The following is a 23,391-nucleotide window of genomic DNA, read 5'->3' as shown; positions in this document are numbered from 1 at the left end:
ATGATAACCCAATTCGTAACCACAGGCATAAGTCATAATTACATAAGTGAGTTGCAATTTATTGTTGTGGATATGCGTTTTGTAATATATCTAAATTTTAATTGGAGTATTAAGATGTTTAAAAGTTTTTTAATACCAAATGGCTCTAAAATAGAAAAACATTTAAAATTTATCTTTCTTGTGATTAGGCATGTAACATAAAGTGTCCCAAAAAAACACAATTTGGTTCCAAATTTCAATGGTTGGTCAACTTATTTCAAAGTTTTTTTTAATACCAAAGGGCCGTTAATAGAAAAAATGAAAGTTGAGCACCTCAAAGAGGGTCATTCATTTTTTACATCATATTCTTATATATAGCTTGTGCTTAGAATTCATTATATTGTTATTATATAACATTAGCAAAACCATATCTATAGAATATACCACTTTTCCAAAACTAGCAAGCTGTATAACCAATCCTGTACTGAACTATACAGGGTGTTAAGCAGGTATGTACAATAAATTTGACAGGCGATTCTTCGAGTAATTTTACGACAAAAAGTTATATAAACATGTATCCGGAACGGCTTTGTTTATTAGATAGATAAGATATTCTTAATCTTAAATATCTTTTAATAAAGGCACTATACTGAATATCAAGGTTGCATAGATTTGAAAAATCGACAAATGAAAAAAATTAAATAGCTTTGAAAATAAATAAATATAGAAATGCAAGTGTGGAACTGTGGAAAACTGTAAATAACTTATGTGGTAGAAATCGTTCCAAAAAAAAAATCTATAAACACCATAAAGACGGAAAACGGGAAAAATCTCACGGAAGATGCGGAAACTTCAAACTATTTTGATGACTTAAATGAAAGCCATTTTAAAGAACAATCTATGTTTTTATTTTTAACTGATACCTATGAACTTGGAAAGAAAGAAGTTAGGAGAAAATTTCTATACATACATTGTAGATCCAAATAAATCCTGAAAATAGGGATTGTCATACAACTACATAATCTGGAATAACCGATAATGTAAATAACTTCAAACCTGTTTCACCGATCCCAGCATGTATTTCGAAAATTGTTGAGAAAATTCTTAAACATAGAATTATAGAAATTCTCGAAAGATTTAATATACAGTGCATCCGTAAATTAGCGGATAAATTCAATTAAAATGAAATGAACCATTTCTGAACAAAATGCCCGAACCCGTCGATTTTAATATTGGGTTTAGGGTGTTTCTACGTGGAAATTAAATATACAAGGCTACTCAAAAAAAAAGATGACGTCATCGATATGTTTTTTAAATGGAAACCACCATTTTTTAATGCAGAATCAGAAAGAACGCATTTTTTTACAGAGGATATGGTACAAATGAATAGTGGTTACATAAGCAATTTTGAACGAAAATTATGATAAAATGTAAAATTAAAGAAATACCTATCTAAATTAAATGTTGGTATTTTGGTTTTTTAGTTGTTGTTGTCAGTGTCAAAAGAGAATGTATTTTGGTGCAACTAACTGAAGTATTTTTACATTTGCAAGTGGTGTTGGTTCTTTTTGAGAGGCGAAAGCACCGTCATCATGTTTTATTAATAATTACACTTTATTACCTACAGTTATTGTATGAAATATGAGAAAATTAACCAAACGTGAAAGAATCGAAATCTTGCGCATGATTGATTTCGGAGATATGTCGCATACTCAAAAGGAGGTACTTCAGTTGTGCATTAAACAATCTCATACATACTCATCCTGATCAGTCGCCTATTAGCCAAAGCATGGTAAGCAGAGTTGAAGGAAAGCTTCGTGAATTCGATCATGTTCGGGATACTTAAAAAGCTGATCGGGGTTCAATAACTGAAGAAGATAAGCTTAACGTTCTTTTAACGGTCCAAGATAGATACGATCCCAAAGACACAATCACAGGCACGGCGTCTAATGTTAATTTATCGCGATCTACTGTGCATAAACCATTGAAAAAAGCAAAGTTCCACCCTTATAAAATATTCTTACTTCAAGAGCTATCGGAAGATGATTTTAATCGCCGAAATGAATTTTGTGAGCAAATGCAGCAATGAAATATGTAATGTTAACAATAATTTTGTAAAACGGATAATATTTTTTGACGAAGCAACGTTTACTCCAAACGGCTATGTGAACAAACATAATTGTCGTTACTGGGCGACCGAAAACCCTCATTGGTTCACAGAATGTCATACACAACCCTCAAAAAGTCAATGTGTCAAGAATTTTAGGACCTTACTTTTTTGATGACACTCTCACTGGTGAAAGGTATTTGGACTTTCTTTAAAATGATCTTATGCACGCTCCGATAACTTTGTATCCGGATTTGGAAGAAACCGACATGTATATTTTTTTCAGCAAGATCGAGCCCCGCCACACTATGCTTTACCCGTTCGCAATTATCTAGATGAAGGTTTTCCAAATCGTTGGATAGGTAGAAGAGGGTTCATCGAATGGCCACCCAGATCGCCAGATTTAACTGCCCTCCATTACTTTTTATGGGGATACTTAAAAAGTAAAGTGTATGTCACTAAACCAGCGAGTTTAGAAGATTTAAAAGAACAAATACGCCAGGAAATTAGAAATATTACTCCAGGTGTCATTGACAACGTTCAAAAAGAATTTTTAAATCGCCTTGGTTATTGTCAGGTTGTTAACGGTGCTCAATTCGAACATTTAATTTAGATAGGTATTTCTTTAATTTTACATTTTATCATCATTTTTCGTTGAAAATTGCTTATGTAACCACTATTCATTTGTACCATATCCTTTGTAAAAAAATTCGTTCTTTCTGATTCTGCATTGAAAAATGGTGGTTTTCATTAAAAAAAAACATATTGATGACGTCATATCTTTTTTTTGAGTCACCCTGTATATTTAATTTCCACGTAGGAAAACCCTAAACGCAATATTAAAATCGACGGGTTTGGCCATTTTTTTCAGGAATGGTTCATTTCATTTTTATTGAATTTATCTGCTACTTTACGGATGCACTGTATATTTAAGGAAAGCCAACTTGATAAATCAATTTGGCTTTCGCCAAAAGAAGTCTAGCGAGGATGCCATTGTTTAACTTACATCAGATCTATCTCAAGCAATAGATCAAAATAAGCCAGTATTAAGTATATTTGTGGACTTGGCAAAAGTAAATGATTTTAGTCTTTTAAAGAAATTAGAACAATGCGGGATACGTGAATGAACTTTTAAAAAGTTACCTTCCGATAGGAAACAATTAGTTAGGATATCGAATACATATGGTGAACTAAGAGAAATAACATGCAGTGTTCCTCAAAGCAGTGTTTTGGGACCTCTTCTATTGATTATTTACATAAATTTATTCTTAAAATAGAAACAAAAGGAAAAATAGTATGTTTTGCCGATGACACTGAACTTAAAAAATTTAATTAAATTAGGACTGAATCAACACCTTACTAGTACAAAGTGCACCGCCAAATTACAATAAAATTGGATAAAGGATATTTAAGATATTCACGAAAAACCTTTTTTTTTTAAAGTTTAACACCCTATCTCTCGAAAACGAAGCTTTTGTGTATTTGAACTTTCGGTCCTAAAACTACGCCAAGAATCGCTTGTCAAATTTTGTGTACATACTTGATTAACACCCTGTATAAATTTTAGGTTAAGTTATCTACCAGTTTAAACAAAAACTACAGGTCAGCTGACTTACGTCTATTATTAAGAGAAAGAAGTGAAATTTGTCGAGTAGTTCTTGTGGAAATCCGATCTCTGGATACACTTTAGGAATTTGCGTTGTATATTTTTATGCGCCTGAATTGAAATGGCAAAAGTGACCACACTTTATTTATTTTACAATACCGGCCTGACAGGTCAAAAAGACTCGTCTAAAAAGCAGAAAATACACAAATATATAATAAAAAAGTAACACTCTCCAAACATTTATACTTAATAATACAAAATTTATTATTGCGTGACATTAGGTACCCCTAGTGAGTAAAAAAGAAATAATAAAAAGCACAAACTAAAAAGAAAGACCGCACACAGAAATCGCTGCATATGACAGATTTTGTAGTATTAAAAATACCAAATTGAGCCTTATTATTGTATTTATTACAGATACTACAATCGGTGAAAATTTTGCTTGGTTCTTGGGGTAGAAAGATAAAAAAGAATATGATGTCGGTTATTAAGTCAGTAAACCACAATTTTTAATTTTAATAATAACTATGAACATTCTATGTCATTGTGATAAAATTTATATAAAAGCATTTTCTACAAGTTAGCCGAAAAGAAGCACTAAATCTTCCAAGTAAATATTTGAGTAGAAAGCCCTGATGTGGGTACATTCGATCACACTTATACCATAAATATTTCAATAATCTCCTCTGAAACCTCTAAAATGTGCATTTGACCAAACAAACCAAACAATGTGAGAAATATAATGCTTTCACAACTTCCACATTCTTAAAATTTGTAGCGTTTCTTAAAATAAAACCCTATGACTTAGAAGATCCAGGTATTATAGTACCCAAAAAGACGACAGCCTTGAATCGAAACAAACTCCTAGATCCCCAAAAGAACTCACTCGTATTAATGGATTTTCATTTACACTGTAATTGAAGGCTATCGGTTTTAATGTATTAGTGAAAGTCATAACATTACATGTTCCTACATTTAAACCATTATCAGGACACCAATTATCATCAAATTAAGATTATTTTGAAAACCCATGCAATCACAAATCGTGAGTGAATATCGGTGTCAAGTAAAAAATCACAGTCGAGTTTATCGCCAGTATCATTATTAAAATAATTAAACTATGATGGTCCAAGCACAGACCCTTGGGGGAAACAACGTTATAAGAACTAGATTTTGCATCATACAATTCAATGTACTGACTACGTCCACACAGGTACGTTTAAAAAAGAGCAACAATTTGAAAATGCAAAATGATAAAAGTCAAGATAGCCAACTTGGCCACTATGGCTTTGGAAATTTCTTGAACTATTATCCTAAGATTTGTTGTCGTAGATCCTTAAATTAAGAAATTCGATGAACTTATATTTTTAGAGAGCCTATATCCAGGTTTTGTGTTATTATGTGAGCACTGGGTAAAGTCATCCCAACAAATTTACTTAGTTTGACTATTTAAATGAAGACAAGGTGTTTGAGCAGAACACTGCTAATATGTATGTAATATGTTTATACAGATCCCCTGGTTCTAGCTGACATTTTGTTTAAATTGGAAGTATTATTATGTAGCTTAGATTTTTGTTCCAAAATTATTTTGTGTGGAGATTTTAATGTCAACTCATTAGAGTTTACAAATAATAATACCAACTTACTTGTTTGTCTTTTAAAATCTTGTGGTTTAAATAATATGGTGAAAGGTCCAACCAGGATAACTTCTCATTCTGCAACTCAAATTGATTATGTGTGTACCAACATTGAAAATGACAATTCTGAGTGTAATGTTATAAATTCGGGGCTCTCTGATCGGAGCTGTGGCATGTCATTTTAATATAGCTTGTAAGTCTAGCATAGTTGGCGGAAAGAAGGTTAGAATTTATAGTAGGACAATAACTAAGGGAATAAAGGTATCTGCAAGAAATCTCAGGTCACATATTTGCAAATTTAATAACAATGGTTTTCTAAATTATTTTAACACATATAAAGCTTTGTATAGAGTAATTATTAAGAAAGTTAAAAATAATTATCTCAAAAAAAGATTAAGTAATTCAGGTAATATTCAGAGAAAAGCTTGGAAAATGGTCACTGAACTGAGACGGAAGCAAAGGAATGTTTCATCCCTAGGATCAAATATAGAACCTAATCAATTGAATGAATTTTACTGCACTATTGGTGGGGACTTAGCAAGTAAAATTCCAAATTTTTGTGATTTTCATCTATACTTTGATTACCAAGCTGAGTCATTCATTCTTTTTCTTACTTGTCGATTTTGAAGAACTGAAATCAACTTTAAGAGAAATTTTAAAAAAGAATGGAATAACTGTGCAGCACTTCTTAAATATTTCTGATGCGGCATTAGATACATTTGTAAGTGCCATAAATCAGTCTTGTTCTATAGGCATATATTCAGAATGTCTTAAGATAGCAAGAGTAATTCCCTTGCATAAGGGCGGTGATTCTGAAATTCCCTCTAATTACAGACCCGTAGCATTGCTTTCAACCTTGTCCAAAATTATTGAAAAATTAGTAAAAAGCCTCATGGTACCATATCTGACCCAAAGAAATATAATTCTGAGTGAGCAGTTTGGGTTTAACAGTTTCATTTAAAGAGTCTTTATATCTCTGACTCAACAATGGGAAGCTTGCTGCAGTGGTATTCTGTGATCTGACCAAGGCATTTGATTGTGTTGATCATGGAGTGCTGCTGTGGAAGCTTGAGCGGTACGAATTTAGAGGGTTAGTTACGAAGTTAGTGGTAGGTCTCTTCAATGGTCTTCATATTTAAGAGATAGGCAATTTGTCAAACATGGGGTCCCCCAGGGATCAGTGTTGGATCCCATCTTGTTTTTACTGTACATAAATGACATGGCTAGTCTAAACATCACAGGTAAATTTACTCAATTTGCAGATGATGCAATAGTGCTGCAAATCTAAACGAAAGAATTTGGAACATTGCTGTGATAAAAGAATGGTGTGACTGCAATCAATTAACTCTAAATATTGCCAAAACCAGCCTTATAAATTTTAAATGCAGTTTAAGTAAAGTATCCTCGGGTACAAGTGCTTAAAATAATTTGAGTGAAAATATTTTTTTGAGAATAAGCATAGACAATAAATTAAAATTTTAAAGCCATATTAAGCTACTAAGCAATAAACTTGCATCAAATTTTTATGCTCTTAAGGTAGTGTCCCAGGAGGTTGAGTTTAGTGCTGCCAAAAATACTTATTTTGCATTAATTGAATCAAATCTAAGGTATGGATTATGTTTCTGGGGTGCATGGTGTGACCAACTCTTCAAAAGTGTTTTTGTGCTGCAAAAGAGGGCTATCAGATACATTTTTAAAATTGGAGCAAGGGATTCATGCAAAGAACTTTTTATTTCACACAAAATCTCAACTCTGCCTTCTTTATTCATTTTGGAGCCCATTTGTCTTATTCATAAAAAATATAGAAACCACAGCGATGTAAAAGAAAGACATGAATATAGCAGTAGGAGGGCCAATGATGTAATTTTACTGATACCTAACAGTACATCAATAAAAAAATCTTTTTTTTCGATGGTAAAAAGCTCTATAATCATCGTCCTGCAGATATCAAAGAGATTCATAATAAAAAGCTCTTTCGAAAAAATGTAAAAAGATTGCTTGTTGCAAAAGGCTACTATGAAACAGGAGACTTTTTAGCAGAGATATTTTAAACGTACTGTGTCCCTTTTTAACATGTTTTATTGTTATAGTGTTAATATTTGATCGATTTACATGTAAATTTGAGTTTGAATTTTTGATATCGTAATTTGTTTATTTGTATTTTATGTTAAATCTAGTTTTATTGTATTCTTACTATATTATGGTTTGTTCATTTTTTTACAGCTTTGTCAACCAGATTTCTTATGACAAAAAAACCTATGCGGTTGTAAAATAATTATATTTTTGGTTAGAGCAAAAGGTGTATCACAAATTAGAAAATCAAAAACTTTACAGAAATTACAAATAATAGATGGAGGCCTATAGTTAATTATATCAATACGGGCATACTTTTCCATAAGTTAAACAAAACATCTGCAACCTTTAACAATAAGTGCAAGAATGAGATCTGGACCGATTATAAACTTTGGTTTTAGTTTATTTAATGATGTGAGTATAAATAACTCGCTTTCAGAAAAATATAAGATGCTTGTATAAGGAGTACATATTATTTACAAATTTAAAACACTTGAGATCCATATTTTAATATTCACATAACTGGTGAGAAGCACAATATTTTTAATGCAGAACTATCAGTAAAGTTCTGAGTATTATGCATGACAAAACCTAACAAAAAAGAAACATGTTGTCTAGTTTTCGAGGACTGGTCAAGAGTCTTCTTGATATCATACAACATAATTTTTTGTCAGTATTTAATTAGCATAAAATATGCACAACAATTTAGAAGACCAAAAAAGCGGCAGTAGTAGTTGTATACTCTCTATATTCATTTCACTAGGGAAAGCCTGTCGAAGGAAAGGTGACTGCATTAAAATTTATATCCCCAACATAAAATTCAATATCCTTTCTTATTATTCGGTGCATAATTTGACTTAATTTTCTTAAATATTACCAAACCTTTGAAAGTAAACATTTGTCCCTGAAATTCAACTCAGTAAACCGTAACTCTATACAATGCAATTTAGCAGAACATTTATTTTAAATGCTGTTTAGTTGCGGTACCAACTTAAAAAGCAAACCATGTACCTATTGTTAATTTACTTAATCAACAGTTCCCGTACTTTCATTTTCAGCAGGCAATGCACAGTTTTAAATGTAACAATACAGTTGACTGACACAATTTCTATTTGCTAACAAACACCGTGAATTGTAGGTCAAATCAAAAGTAAAAAAAAAATAAATAAATTACTTGCAGCGAACAAGTTATAAAACAACCTTAAGGAGATATATCAACATTTACGTAAACCCATACATATGGTGTGTAATTTGTTTAAATTTTTAAGGACATACGGCGGCGATGCCAGACTTGAAATAGCAACAAAATTAATAACATTATATGACAGCTGAAAAAAAAAGATGAGTTAAGACATCGTAAACTATATTGGATGTGACATAATTCAATGTCGTTGATTGATTGAGGATATTAATTAGTACTAATATCGTTAAGAGTAAATGTCACACAAAACTATAAACAAAATTGATCACAACACAAACCAAATAATTTCACTCGCGATAGACGCACGTCGTCGATCAGTTCCCGAATTACATCATAGCTTTTATATTATTCTAATTTCTATTTATTATAGCATAGCAGCAGTAAGTTAGCATAGGTGGTAGCACAAGAGCTCCCGCGCCACTCGCTTTCAAAGTAACACTAACTGCTAAGTCGGTAGCGTGAACTGTTGCGATGCTAGGCGTAGGAGAAGGATGACGCGTTCAATTATTATTATGCAGCAAATAACAACATTTATTGATAAAGTGTAGGTGCCAAACTCACATTGACAGTTACATGCGTGCGAAGGAATTTTATTTTTATATGGTTTTTTTAATAAAAAAACAGTTTCAATCACTTACAATTTATAATTATTAAGTATATTAGTAACCTTGGGCAAATAACAAAGTCATTTTTTACTTTCACCTATAACTGCAAAAAAACGCCTTTCAAATGAACTATACCAGCTAGTGGTGGATGAGTAGCAGGTTGCACACAGGAAGTCAAAGGTGATCAATATGTCACTAATTTAATTCTTTTTTTTTTAAACCAGTTGCTCCACATCAGGCCAGATTCACATTTCTACATCATTTGAGTGAAGATAACAAGGAGTCTGTGATTTCTCATTGAAACCATATATTGAATATACTTTTCTTATAATTCATTAAACCATATCGAATCAGGTGAATATTACTTTTGAAATGACAACAGATTTGGCTAAAAAATGACACTTGAGAATATACCTCAATTCCCCTAGTTTATCTAGGTATCACCGAACCAGATGGCATATGGGCGAGCAAAAATAGTTGACATTGTTGAAAGTCATGTTTGGGATAGCTGACTGTATGTACAATCCTCTGTAATTAGACACATCCTCTCGACTCAAGTAGTTATGTAAAAGTTATTAATTACATTACTGACATTTAAAAATTTAATCAAAATCCTTCCACTGAAGATGAGAGAAGGACTTGAAAAATTAGTGATTGAAGATTCATCAAATTCTGGTGTTTTTGCATTGAAACCATATACTTGATTCTCAGTCACTTCTGAAATAAGAAAAGGTCTGACTAATAAATTGGAATTTTTATCTCATGGCAAACATTAAAAATTCTAAATTCCTAATAGCCTAATTATTTGTTGATATGTAGTGCTGAAATCTTTTAATTTAAGTTTGCATGTAGATCAACCTACTCGCATAACTGCTAATTCAGCATCACTTTTAGATTATGTTTGCTCTATGCTCTGTGATTATGTTTGCTCTATGCAGGGTCTAGGTTGCATGTAGAATTGTAAATGCTGGGTTGTCTGATCATGAAGCCGTATTATGTTCCTTTCTTCTAAGTGAAAAAAGTATACCTTAAGAAAAAAAAAGAGGAACGAAAAGAGGGGAAGGTTGTTTACTAGAAAAAATTTATGTAAATTTAGAGAATGTTGTAATTCAATAGACTGGAATGGTATCATACTTGACAACGGTGATCCTTTTAAGAATTTTCATTCAACTTTAGTGGATGTTTTCAAGTCAACTTTCCCCATGATGACAATTAGGGAAAAAAGGAGAAGACCCTGTTATAGCAGGGGTCTCTTCATTTCTGGTAAAAATCTTCGGTAGTTGCACTCCATAAGAAAGTTTGCCCTAGACAATTCCAGATTCATATCCTACTTTAATAGATATCGCAAAAATTACCGCGATACGGTGAAACTGGCAAAAAACTTATACTACTCAAGTAAAATAAGTAAAAAAAAAAAATCAAGAAATAAGTCTAGAGAGTCTTGGAAAATTGTTAATGACTTACGTGGTGAACGTGGGAACCCTTCTGTATCTAATAGCACGGTGTCCGCCGAAACACTTAATCATTTTTCCAGGGTGTTACTTTGGGCCTATCAATATTATTGCCTCAGTCTGTTAGAGATCCTCGCTCATACTTACACAACATTAAGGTGCCTGAAACATTTTTCATTAGACCAACAGATTCTAGTGAAATAATGGAAGCTCTATCCTCAATGAAAAATAAGATCTCTTCTGGATGGGATGGGCTGTCACTAAAGGTCCTAATAGCACTACCGCAGCCAACCCTTGATTCTTTGGCTGAGGTGATAAATGTTTCACTTTCAACTGGGCCCTTTCCACATTTACTTAAAGATGCCTTGATTGTACCATTATTTAAGGGTGGAAACTATGATGACCCATCAAATTTCAGACCCATAGACCTGCTTCCCACGCTTGGCAAACTGTAGAGAGATTGGTAAAAACTAAGCAGGATGATGGAATTTCGGAAACGGCATAATGTTCTTAACCATCAGCAATTTGGATTCCGGACGAAACTGGGTACAGCTGATGCTATTTTCAATTTTTTGGAAAGTCTGTACATGGGGTTGAACGCTGGGGAGAGTGCGGCGGCGGTGTTCTGGGACTTATCTAAAGCGTTTGATTGTGTAAGTCACAGAATACTGCTGCAGAAGCTAGAAACCTATGGATTTAGAAGAGTTGCTCTTGACTGGTTTCATTCTTACCTATCTGGAAGAACACAAAGGGTATTTTTTGACAATGATATGTCATCCCGTCTGGATATGGATGCGGGTGTACCCCAAGATTCTGTTCTTGGACCAATGTTGTTCCTGCTATATGTCAATGATATCTCTCAAATTCCAATTAGAGGCAAATTTACTATCTTTGCGGATGATACAACAATACTTTGGCATGACACTGACCCCAAGAGGTTAAAGAATATTGTTGATGAAGATTTAATTCTTGTAAAGTCATGGTGTGAATCTAATAGATTAACTTTTAATATTTCTAAAACTAATATAAACTAAGTCTTTCTGAAACATTCAAATTTTTGGGTCTGATGATTGATAAGCAATTAAAATTTGAAAATCAAATCTCCTCTTTAATAGGGAAGCTATCATCCAACCATTATGCTATTAGAGTAATAACACATTCTGGGACTTGATGTGGCTAAAATTGCCTACCATGCTCTTATTGAGTCTCATCTGAAATATGGTATTGTGTTTTGGGGTGTGTGCTCTCAGTATTTGTTCAGCTCTCTTGATGACTCTAGATTTGAAGATTCATGAAATATTTGAAATCCTGGCGATTTTGCATTGAAAGAGCATGAGGTCTAAATTCTTAATAGCCTAAGAGATATACCTGAATTTTTTCCCAATTTCCCTTAATAAGGTAATTTTCCAATCAACGAACCATGCTCTTATCAAACCCAAAAGCTTTTAGTTTTCTAACAAGCAGAACACAATTCACCTTGTCAAATGTCTTTGAGAAATAAAGGTAAATATTATCAATGCGATCCGTGAAAACACCCAACAAATAATGTTGGTATTTTACAGATGAGTTACCATTGGCATTTTTGATATAAGCAATGCTGTTCCAAAAAATACTCCCCATGCATATTTGATTGATAATAACAATTGATAATCTCCTGAAATACAGTAAGTAAAGATACTTAATACCATAATTATGTTTCTTAGTTGACATTTAAAAATACCACAAATCCATCCACTAAAGCTGTGGATGAACCTGAATTTGAAGATTCATTGAATCCTTCAATTTCCGGTGATTTTGTAGTTTCAGACCAGTTGCTCCACGTCAAGCCAGATTCATATTTCTACATCAAATCGTTCAAGTGAAGATGATAAGGAATCTGAGATTCATGTGATCATCAAATAATCATGAAGATTCCTCGTTGAAACCATATACTTTTTTGCTAATTCATTTTAACTCAGGTGACGATCACTTTTATAATAACAAAAGTTCTGGCTAAAAGAACACTGCACACTTCACTGATAATATGGCCAAATATTTATGCGATAACTGTATGGACAATCTCCTGAAATAACGCACATCTTAGTTAATGTAAAAGTATTAATTTATTAAAGTAAAGACATTTAATACCATATGTTTCTTAATTGAGTGTTATTTAGAAGTACCACAAATCCATTCACTAAAAGTGAGGATGCATCTGAATTTGAAATTTCATTAACTCCTGGTGATTTTTTACTGAAACCATCTTTTTTATGGTGTTTTTCGGGACATGTAGGTGTGATATTCTAGATGAAGACTTCTGAAATAACTACATGTCTGAATTTATTGTCTGATTTTGATCTGATGCTATATCCTTAAAGAACTTTAGAACACTGGCACATAGTAGCTAACTATGACAATACTATGAAATATTTTGGAATAGACAGCCGTATGAACAAACCCCTCTAGTAAGTCATGTCCTCAATAGTTTAACTCCAGATTCTTCCACTGACAAGGATTTTAATAAATCCGCAATTGAAAATTCATCAAATCATGCAGCCCATGGTGATTGAATTCCTATTCAACCAAATGCCTATGAGTTCTGTAAGTTGAAGAATGTAGAGGTCTGCATCACACAATACAACTCTTACAGAATGGAACATCATCTGGAATATTTAGGTTTTATGTTTTTACCGTAATGAAATATTTGATAAATTAATATTGATTATATTCTGAAAGTATGATGGAGTGTATTAATCAATTTTTTCGGGCTAATGTGCTGATTATTTAGGTGTGAAAGCTTTCTGAATCAAACTCATCTGGTATATTTTTGGAAATTAATGCAGACTGTGATAATGGTTTTGCAACCTTTATAGCAAAAAAAATTAACACCTAAATATTCTGATGGTTTTTAATTATAAAGGCTTAAGAACTTAAAAGTGGAAGGTGTATAGTTCACAATACAAGCAATAGTCAGGATAAATTACTAAATGTGTATGTCATGTCTAAAGTACTCTTTTTTAGATATTAATGGTCTTTTTATTAATCAAGGAAACTTGATCAGATTTTTACTTAAATTTGCAAATAAAAGTTAGGAAAAAAATAAGTTATCTGTCCTTGTCTGTGAAGCAATATGAACAGTAAATTTATAATTTGACGAATTTTAAAGGCAGTTTGCAAAAACTCAATGCCATGGTACCACACCCTCATGGATGGATACAGCAAATTTCAGATGAGATATATGCCTTATCAACTTCCCATGAAGAACAGGAAAAAAGAAAATATCAAGTAACACATGGCCAATAGGATTGAAATAAATAGGTTTATTACTTTGGTCGAAAAATGAAGCAGGTTGCTAGCAGAGAGTGATAAAAAACATCAAAAAGCATTTCACTTACTGAATAAGAAGATGTATATAAGTCTGAAATACAGTGGAGCTAGTTACTTATGGTAGGGGAAAATAATGAAAATATTGCATTTGTCAGCATATGTCAACTAGACCAATATATAACAAATCAAAATATATAGAAATCTTTAATTATTTATTAACATGTTATCATTAATTTTAGGGCCACACAACTCATATCGAATGAATTTTTATATTAAATAAGAAAGACTTATACATGATATACCATTAGTGAACAAATAAATACAAAATCACAAACAATTAACTTCAATAGGCTGATGACTTTAGATAAGATCAAGGGTTAAAACTACTGAATGTTACTAGACCTCAATAGATGTAATATTAAAACTGCATTTCTGTATGCAGTTATTTATATTAGTAGAAAGGTTAACGATTATACAACACACTGCGGTACATGTCATACATAAAATATTTTAAAGACGATGATACCGAAGTAAGTATTTCATATACAGGTTAAACTGAGCACCTCGTTTAGTGAATTCGATTAATAAATGTAATAAAAGTTTAACAACCGACAAGGTGTTACGTAGTCGCCTCAGGATATCCGTTCACTTTCCCTTGTTTAGAAACCCATACACAATTCGTATAAAGTTAACAGCAGTATTGATTACCCACAGTGCAGGAAAAGCGCTTGAATACGGTCTAAACAGGATTAAATAAAGTATAGAATACGGAGTATCCCCACTATTTACACTGGTTCTTTATGTGTCTTTGGCAGACAACCATGACACCAAAATAAATTAAGATGTTATAATCATTCTTGTAAGTTTGAAATAGATGTTATAAGGATTACAACAGATGACTAGTTTAGTGCGTATTCCATTAGATAAATATTAAATCCGCAGGTCAAAATTCGTATAAGTAATGAAATGCTACAGAGAACAACAGGCTAATAAAAATGAGTTATTTCTGGCAATGCGCAACAATATTAAAATAGGTCAACGCTATTAGCTATAATGGTTCTTTTTACTGGAAAAAACCGCTACTCGTCCTATGTAGGTTCATTAATAAATTATTAGGTTATAGAAGGAGGTGAACGTCCATGCTAAAAAAGATTAATAGTTGATTATTCCAATGATCAATTAAGCTTATATTCATGGTGTGAAAACTCGCTTACATATTTTGTCCTCTGCCCTACAGACTAACCAAATGAATATATTTAAATGATATTTCCTGACTAGACTCATGTACAAATAAACTATTAATTTTACAATTAACTAAATAGTCTATCTCAAAATTGTACACATATTTAATAGCATTAGGTAGTCATTAAAAACTGAAATAAGAAAATATATATATTTGTGACAAATTCGGTTCGGCGGGAGACATTCTATTTAAATATTTTTGAGTGTCGCACTTCCGATCAGACTAAATAAAGACGATGTGGTTTTGCTTATTTTTATTGCCAACCATTATAGTAAGAATTTATAATAATCATACTATTATATTAGAGGGTATACAGTGTGTCCCAGGATGAGCCAATTTATACGTAAAAATGACAAAAAATGTTGAGATTGAAATTTGACCGTTTGGCATCCAGCCATGCTTGATTAAAAAATAAAATTTAGCATATTTTTAATTTTTTTAAAATCAAGCATGCCCGAATACCGAATTTCATAACCATAGTCCTACTTTGATTTTTACGTTTAAATTATGTAATTATTTATTGTCACTTTTTTAAAAGTTTAAACAAAAACCAAATAAATTATTTAAAAAATTATTGCCCTTGGACTAATTCTTTTTACGATTGGTAGGAATTTTTTGCTCGTGGAATGCATGCCGCTTATTATATTGGGTTCTTTTTTGCTACATTTACGAGTTTTTGTCGAACTTTTTAAAATGTAAACATTCTCAATTAAATGTGGCAACTACTATAAAACATCATCACTGTCAAAGTTATGTACAAAAAAAGGTAAAATTTTAGAGAACAGGAATTTTCATAAAAAAATTATATTCTCGAACAAATCTACTTTCACGACAAATGGTGTAATTTCATCCCAAAATGGTCGGTTTTGGTCCAATGAAACGCCAAACTTTCTGCGCACTTCACTATTCGAGTAGGAGAATGGTTGAATCCAACTTTTCCAAATCAATGGATTGGAAAAGGCGGCCCAATTGAGTGGCCGCCAAGGTCACCTGATTTAACCATTTCTGATTCCTATTTATGGGGCCGGCTCAAGCAAATTGTTTATACCGAGCCTTCACCAAATGACAGGAAATTACTAAAATAAAGAATTAGAGATGCTTGTAATTCAATTTCCATTAAAGAAATTTGAAATTCTTTTAAAATGTTTAGAAAAGATATTGAAAAATGTTTCGATAATGGAGGTAACTACATTGAATAAATTTAAAATAAGTAAATAAAATAAATTTTCTTGTTGAATTAGACGTACTATGTACATTTTATTACAAACATATTTTTGAGGATGGTTTGTTACTCTTAGATCAGTGATTTAACTATTAGATAAATAAATTAGTTAGTTTTTCTCCAATAATTAAATATGAATAAGAAAATGAATTGGTACACAAAACATAAAAATCAAAGTTGGCCTATGGTTATGAAATTTGGTATTCGGGCATAATTTTGCATTCTAAACAACTATTTCCTATAAACTTTTGTTATATCTTGCCTAGAAATACTACTTTACCTACTCATAAAATTTAAAAAATGCTTGTATCAAGGCATGCTTGATTTAAAAAAAATAAAAATATGCTAAATCTTATTTTTTAATCAAGCAGGGCTGGATGGATGCCAAACGGTCAAATTTAAACTACAAATTTTTTCATAATTTTTAATTAAATTCGCTCATCCTGGGACACACTGTATTTATAAAATATTTTCTTACTAAATAGTTCAAATTACTTGACACAAAGGAAAGGACAATAAGTTTACATGTAAGAACAAAGCAAATTCGTTGATAAAAACAATTTTCTAAGTTGATGCATATTATGTGCATGTGAATGTTGCCACTGTCAGGTCTAATGCTATTTAACAAAAGAAACTAACTGTAGCAATGTAAATTTAATATTGTTCTAGAGGTTCTTAACGGAATGCTGGTGAAGGCGCGGGAACACGAATCACATGAACTTTCAATGGATATAGAAGATAGGATTTGATAATTATTGTGTTATTACCACATTTTGTTGTAATTTAGATGAATGTTTAATGTTAATTAAACTGGAACATGATATTGCATCCTCCCTAAAAAATGCATTCAAAACATCAATGCCAAATTAAAATAAGTTTTATACTCTAAATTGTTTTACTTTTGCTAGTTAATCAACCTGCATAAAAATTATATTATTATTCAACCCTTCTGAGGCTATTAATTCTTCAAACTATTACAACTGAATTCTATATGGAAGCCCTTGGCTAATGGGGGTTGTCTTGTTCCAGCTGCAAACAATGGGGTTCATTACACTGATTGAAGCACCCCTCTGCTATATTTCTCTCCAAATCCAAATTGATTAAAATCATTATTAATTCAAGAGTTTTAGTAGGATTGTAAGCTCTTACTGAGGCTTTAGGGGTACTTCCGTGCAGGTGAGCATGTTTTATGCAATGCACTGGAAATTCGTGAGTGCTAGTGGATATGTGTCAGGACTTTAATGAGGGGTATGGCTGGACTGCAATTTTGAAAAGCCTTGTAGGCAAAACTTTCATGTATTTAAGTCTTTTCACATCTACAACTTTCAATGTTTGATGATTATTTAGTATCCCCATCCTTAAGGAGAATTGATCAATTTTCCCAGTAATTTGTTATCATATCAAGGGTCATGTTTTACTTTAGATATGCAGTTATCCAATGTCAATCTAATAGATTTTTCTATAACCGATTGATATGTTGGAAACAAGATGCAAAAACTGAGGCTAGTATAAATAAATTAGGAATTTGCTTCATATTAGGCAATAAATTTTATCAAACAAATAAGGGGGCGTCAAAAGAATATCAAGCATTAATTTATCAGCTTAACATTACCAACATATCAACGATTTTTCGTTGAAATTAGCAAATTAGGATTAAATATTCTTTTATCTAAAGCATTTAAATAATGATAATATTATTTTAGCGAAAACACAAATTTTACATTTTAATGAGGGGACGTAATGTCAAAAATAATATAATTAGCAAATATCTACAAATTTCATCTATTTTCATTATTAATTATCTCCTTCTATTAAATAGAGAGATTTCCACTCCATTAAAATTATATAATGGAATATAAAATTAAAAATGAAAACTATATAGGTAGATTAAATTATTTAAAGTAGAAAAAAAGTATATGTTATTAAAATTTGAAAATTAATTAAATAATGCATAGTTGAGAATAAATTTTCATGAGGGCACTCTCTTATCTGATTAAGTTAATTTAATACCTAGTTTTTATATGTTACATAGTATCTACTTAATGTATTTTGATATAAAAATCTAACAGACAATACATTTAATGAGTTATTAGAAAAAATAGAAATATGTCAGCTTTTCACTATATTTCATGCACAAGGGGTATTTTTCGGCAGAATGTTGGAAAATCCATGGCAACGGGTGAATTATATATATTATTTAATCTACCATATAGAGAATCTTGTAAATCAGCTTTTATTAATCATAAGATCTTGCCCTTGGCCTAAATTTAAAATTACATATATCGGCCTCTGGTATATGTAAAAAAAACATGGTAGGTATTTAATACAGGAGGCATATACACATTTCACAAAGCTTAAGGAAAACTTTGTATTGATTGGAACAGAAAATTCTCAGATTTTTTAACAATTACCTTCAAATTATGTTGGGAGTAAAACCATCTGCCAGCCAAATTAAATGCCAAGAAATTTCAAACTATTTCAAGGAAAATCGTCTTGCCAAAATGTTATTGTACGGTTGATGAATATTTAAATGTCCAATCTGTATGTTTGGTAACAAAATATTTTATTTTAAAATAGGTGTAATATTGAAGATAATTTTAAACAAGCACATCTTATTGTACCGGTTTACAACTAATAAATCAATTTGTATCTGAAAATACAGTTGTATCTATCTAACTTTTTTTAAAATTCAAATTCAATATATTACAGACAGTATAATTACAGATTAGTTTTTCTGACATCAATAAAAAAATCACACAATTAAAATTATATCAATGTATAATGACACATTTGAATTAAAATTGCATTTTCATTATATATTAAGATACAAAATAAGAAACACTACAACTGCACAATTGAAATGACATTAACAATATTAAATAAAATGATGCATAAAAAATTTAAAATATCTCGCACCCAAGAGCAGAAAATAGTTAGTCTTGTATTGGTCATCTAAAAGTGATAATTCAGAAATTAAGTTTATTTTTTAATTGGTTTTCTGTTAAATTAGAGATGTAAGTAGAAAGTTTGTTATAACATTTTAGACCATAATAATTTACAGATAACCTTTTTTTGGTATATGTATATTTTATATTGATATCAATGATAGAGCCAATTATACAGCAATCTAATAATAGTGATGATAAGATATAGTAACAAGATAACTACACTTAAAGATCTAATATCTAATAAAAATTATTGGAGATATGAAATCTAATAAAGATAAAATTATTTATAAAATAACAATTCAACACAATAACAGCTCAATCCAGTTACTAGCCATAAAAATATTATCAGAATGCATGCATTGAGCACAATATACATATGTACAAATACTTTTCTTCCTTGATGCAATGATCTTGCTATTATTGACATATGAGGAACGAACGAATCGTTTTATTTACTAACCACACAACAATCCTCTGGCACAGTCCAGATGGTAAGACATTATCTGCAAGAATACCAGATGACCCCCAGAAAATAAAACAGTGATTTGACTGAAATATTCTGTCTTAATTCCTAAAAGACTAGACTTTTGTGCTTCAAAAGAATACTTGAGAGGGTTACTGTTGATGATAAATTCGTAGAACAAGCAAGCAATGCATTTTTTGGAATTACAATAGACTGAAGTTTGTGGTGCATATAACTGATCTTGCAAGCAAAATATCTTCTGGTTGTTGGTACACTGTGAGGTACTTAGACAGAAAACAGGAATATCTATATATTTCACTCTTATCAAATCACATGCATGGTTGCGGTTTAACAAACAAAAGCGTGCTTTAAGATACATTTGTAAGGTGAGATTCCTGTGGGCCTTTGTTTATCCACCAAAATATACTAACACTGGCCGACCTTTATATACTTAAAATAATCAGTATATTTCACAAAAATCGCCATAAATTAATAATAGAAAGTTCCCTATATTAAACTGGTCAGCAGAGAGAACTTCATCTGCACATCCCCACATCATCGTTGGTCATGAAATCCATTTTCTTTGAGGGTGTGAGAATTTTCAACAAACTTCCACCTAACATCAAGGATCTACATTCCTTGACTGGGTTTGAACTCTTGAGAATTCTACAGCCTTTTGGAGTTTTACAGTGACTCTTTCTAGTGCACATATTTTAAATATTTATATATTTTGCTTCTATTATATATATATAAGTTTTACCTCATTTTACTGTGGATGGTGCTTTATATTTGAGGAAATATGTAAGTATTCATATTTATAATTATTATTGATTGTAACTTTCTGTTGCTTATGATGTAAACAATTTTATTTATGGACTTTACATTTATTGTATGAATGAACCATCTATTTAGCTTCATTAAAAACACCCATTACCTACCAAATAGTGTTAGTTTTCTTCCCATTATTAGATTTAAAAGTGAATAGTGTCTTATTCTTTTAGGTGCCTAAACTTTAAAATTGTATTTTTGTTTCAACCTAACTGTTATATCAACTGTGTTTATTTTCTAAATGTGCATAACTATTTAAGATGAATTATATATTAACTTTCCTTGACTTATGTATACTCTCGTGTTAACATGAATAAACAATTTGAATTTGAAAATGTGTCAGTCTTGAATAGCTTTGATCACATATTTAAAAAAACTGAAGCTGCTAATAAATGGGTATAAGATATTTTCATTATATATCTTCGCAGTATTTTGGTAAGGGAATAAAAACATATAAACATAATTGGCATGATGGCAAGGAGTCCTAAATATAGGTGAATGGAATTAATAGAATCTTTGCAACTGGTATGCAGATGATTAGATTTCTTTTGCAATATTCTGAAAAAATTCAAGAAATGTACAAATGTTCTTACTTTAGGTTAGATTTATTGTATATAGATCTTAGTAAAATATTATATACTTGCATACATATCAAATATTTTCTTTAAATATTAATATGAGTCACTAAGGAAATATTGATCCTGAGTACATGTTATACTCTTTTATAGAAAATAAACATACAAATACGAGGGAGTTTAGTCTAGACCTCTCATACACTTAACTCATTAGTTTGATGCTAAATTTAGAAAGAATTATTTATAATTAATGGTACTATTACTTATGTCATATTGTATAGATTAAAAAAATATATATTAAGAAAGAAAATGGTTACCATAAATAGGAAAAAAAAGAACAGCAGAGATCTCATTTTATGGATTAAAACTGCAGGCTGCTGATTCGAGGCAGCAGGTACAACAATTAGTGTGATTATATTTACAATAACTACTGTGACTCTATCAAAAAGCTTTTTACATCTGTTTTGAACCTCTTCAAGTTTTTACTATTTTTAAATTTTTGTGGAAGGAAATTATAAGCCCTGATTGTTGTTTAAGTAAAAGACTTTTTAAATATGGAAGTTTTAAATATAGGAAGGGACAAGCCTTTCAGGAAAGGAAATAGTGTTATAATGTGTCTGAAGGTGTTCTCTGAATACAATTTTATTCTTTAAGTAACTTGGCTTACCCATCTAAATAACCTTATAAACAAATACCAAGCTTTGCAACCTGTACCCATTCATAACATTGAGCCAATTAAGTTTTTTTAAGAAATTTTCTGTTGCACCTTAAATTAGTCCATGCACTAATCTACAGCATAAATTTTGTATTTTTTAAAGTTTAATTTTCTCATTTTAAAATTTAAAATTTTTCTATTTTATTAGAGCAGTTTTAAGTTTGAGTACCATCTGGTTAACTGATGATTAAAAAGTAATTTTTGAGGCTAAATTAAGTCCAAGATATTTTGCTTCAGATTTGATTACTAAATTTTCATTATTAATTGAAAAGGTAATATGGTTCAAAGTTGATAATTTTCCAAAAAATATATTCGAACATTGTCTTGGATTTAAAGTTAAGTTCTAGGTTAGATTGGTAAAGCAGGTAATAAAGCCCTATATCATCTACATATGCATAATACTGTAGAAATTTAGTTTAAGATATCAAATGAAATCAAATATGTTACATATAACTGATAAATTACAATACATTAATACCTCAAAACTTCATAATTGTAACTACTACTATAATAAGTACTTAATGCAATAAGCAATATTCTGCCCAATAGTAAAGCTAAATAAATTTAATCAAATACCTATGTGTCTACTTATTTTTTAGTTTTGAGGAGTGATCAAGCCTTAATTGATAATGTAGCTTTGATTCAATCTCTGTTTATGAAATGATGAGCATGGCAAATTGGAGAGATGACAAAAACAAAAAAGTGGACATTAAGTAATAAACATGAATTAATATTAAAAAGGAATAAAAATATAAAATATGTTTAAATTCAAATACCAAATAAATTCACAAATTTTGCTTCACTTGTTTTGTAGAATGAAAAATTTTATTGGTGTTCTAGTCTTGGAATCACTTTTCATCAACAAGCTTTTTAATAGAACATGGCAGCATGTTATATACTTTAGGCAGAAAATGTGATAAATCTACAGCAAAATGAATTACTAAACTTGCGTGCAAGGATTCTTTTAAGTCCATTCTTATGAAATTAACTATGTGACACCAGGGAAAAAATGGTTATTTATTTTGGGAAAATACAACTAATTGATTAATTTCTAATATTAACGACATTTCTTTCTTCACACTATTACAATGTAGAGTATCTATGAGGTTTTTTTGATAAAATTTTTTAAATATTACTTTGAAAAGAACTTTCAGATTTGCATCATATAGGCGTCCACAAATAACAATCCTACACAGATACAGTTTTTGATTTTACTACAAGTTGACATCCGCAGCAGCAGTGTTTTGTGATCTATCCAAGGCATTTATTATGTAGATCTTAGAATACTGTTGTCTAAGCTCAATAAATATGGTTTAAGGGGGTGGCATTGCAATGGCTGGAATCCTATCTATCAAATCATACTCAGAGAGTGACAGTATATGGGTGTTTATCTGATTCTTGGTCCTTTAAAGTCCTGAAGTAATGATTATAG

General features: G+C 30.9%; 1 protein-coding gene across 5 annotated transcripts in view; it reads right to left on the bottom strand.

Moving 5' to 3' along the window:
- Positions 1-23,391, bottom strand: part of LOC126748124 (IQ motif and SEC7 domain-containing protein 1) — an 84,727-nt gene that overhangs the window by 58,532 nt on the left and 2,804 nt on the right. For 3 of the 5 annotated variants that reach the window (XM_050457144.1, XM_050457147.1, XM_050457148.1), the window contains exon 1: positions 8,882-9,048. The exons of 1 other annotated variant lie outside the window; for it this stretch is intronic. The gene's annotated coding sequence lies outside the window, so the exon portion shown is untranslated. Of the gene's footprint in view, positions 1-8,875; positions 9,049-23,391 lie in introns of those variants that run through there. One more of the 5 variants, XM_050457145.1, reaches the window with a different exon arrangement.

Source organism: Anthonomus grandis, chromosome 22, assembly GCF_022605725.1.
Source record: "Anthonomus grandis grandis chromosome 22, icAntGran1.3, whole genome shotgun sequence".
In the NCBI taxonomy this organism is placed as follows: Eukaryota; Metazoa; Arthropoda; class Insecta; order Coleoptera; family Curculionidae; genus Anthonomus; species Anthonomus grandis.
This window is presented reverse-complemented; position numbering and strand designations above follow the sequence as displayed.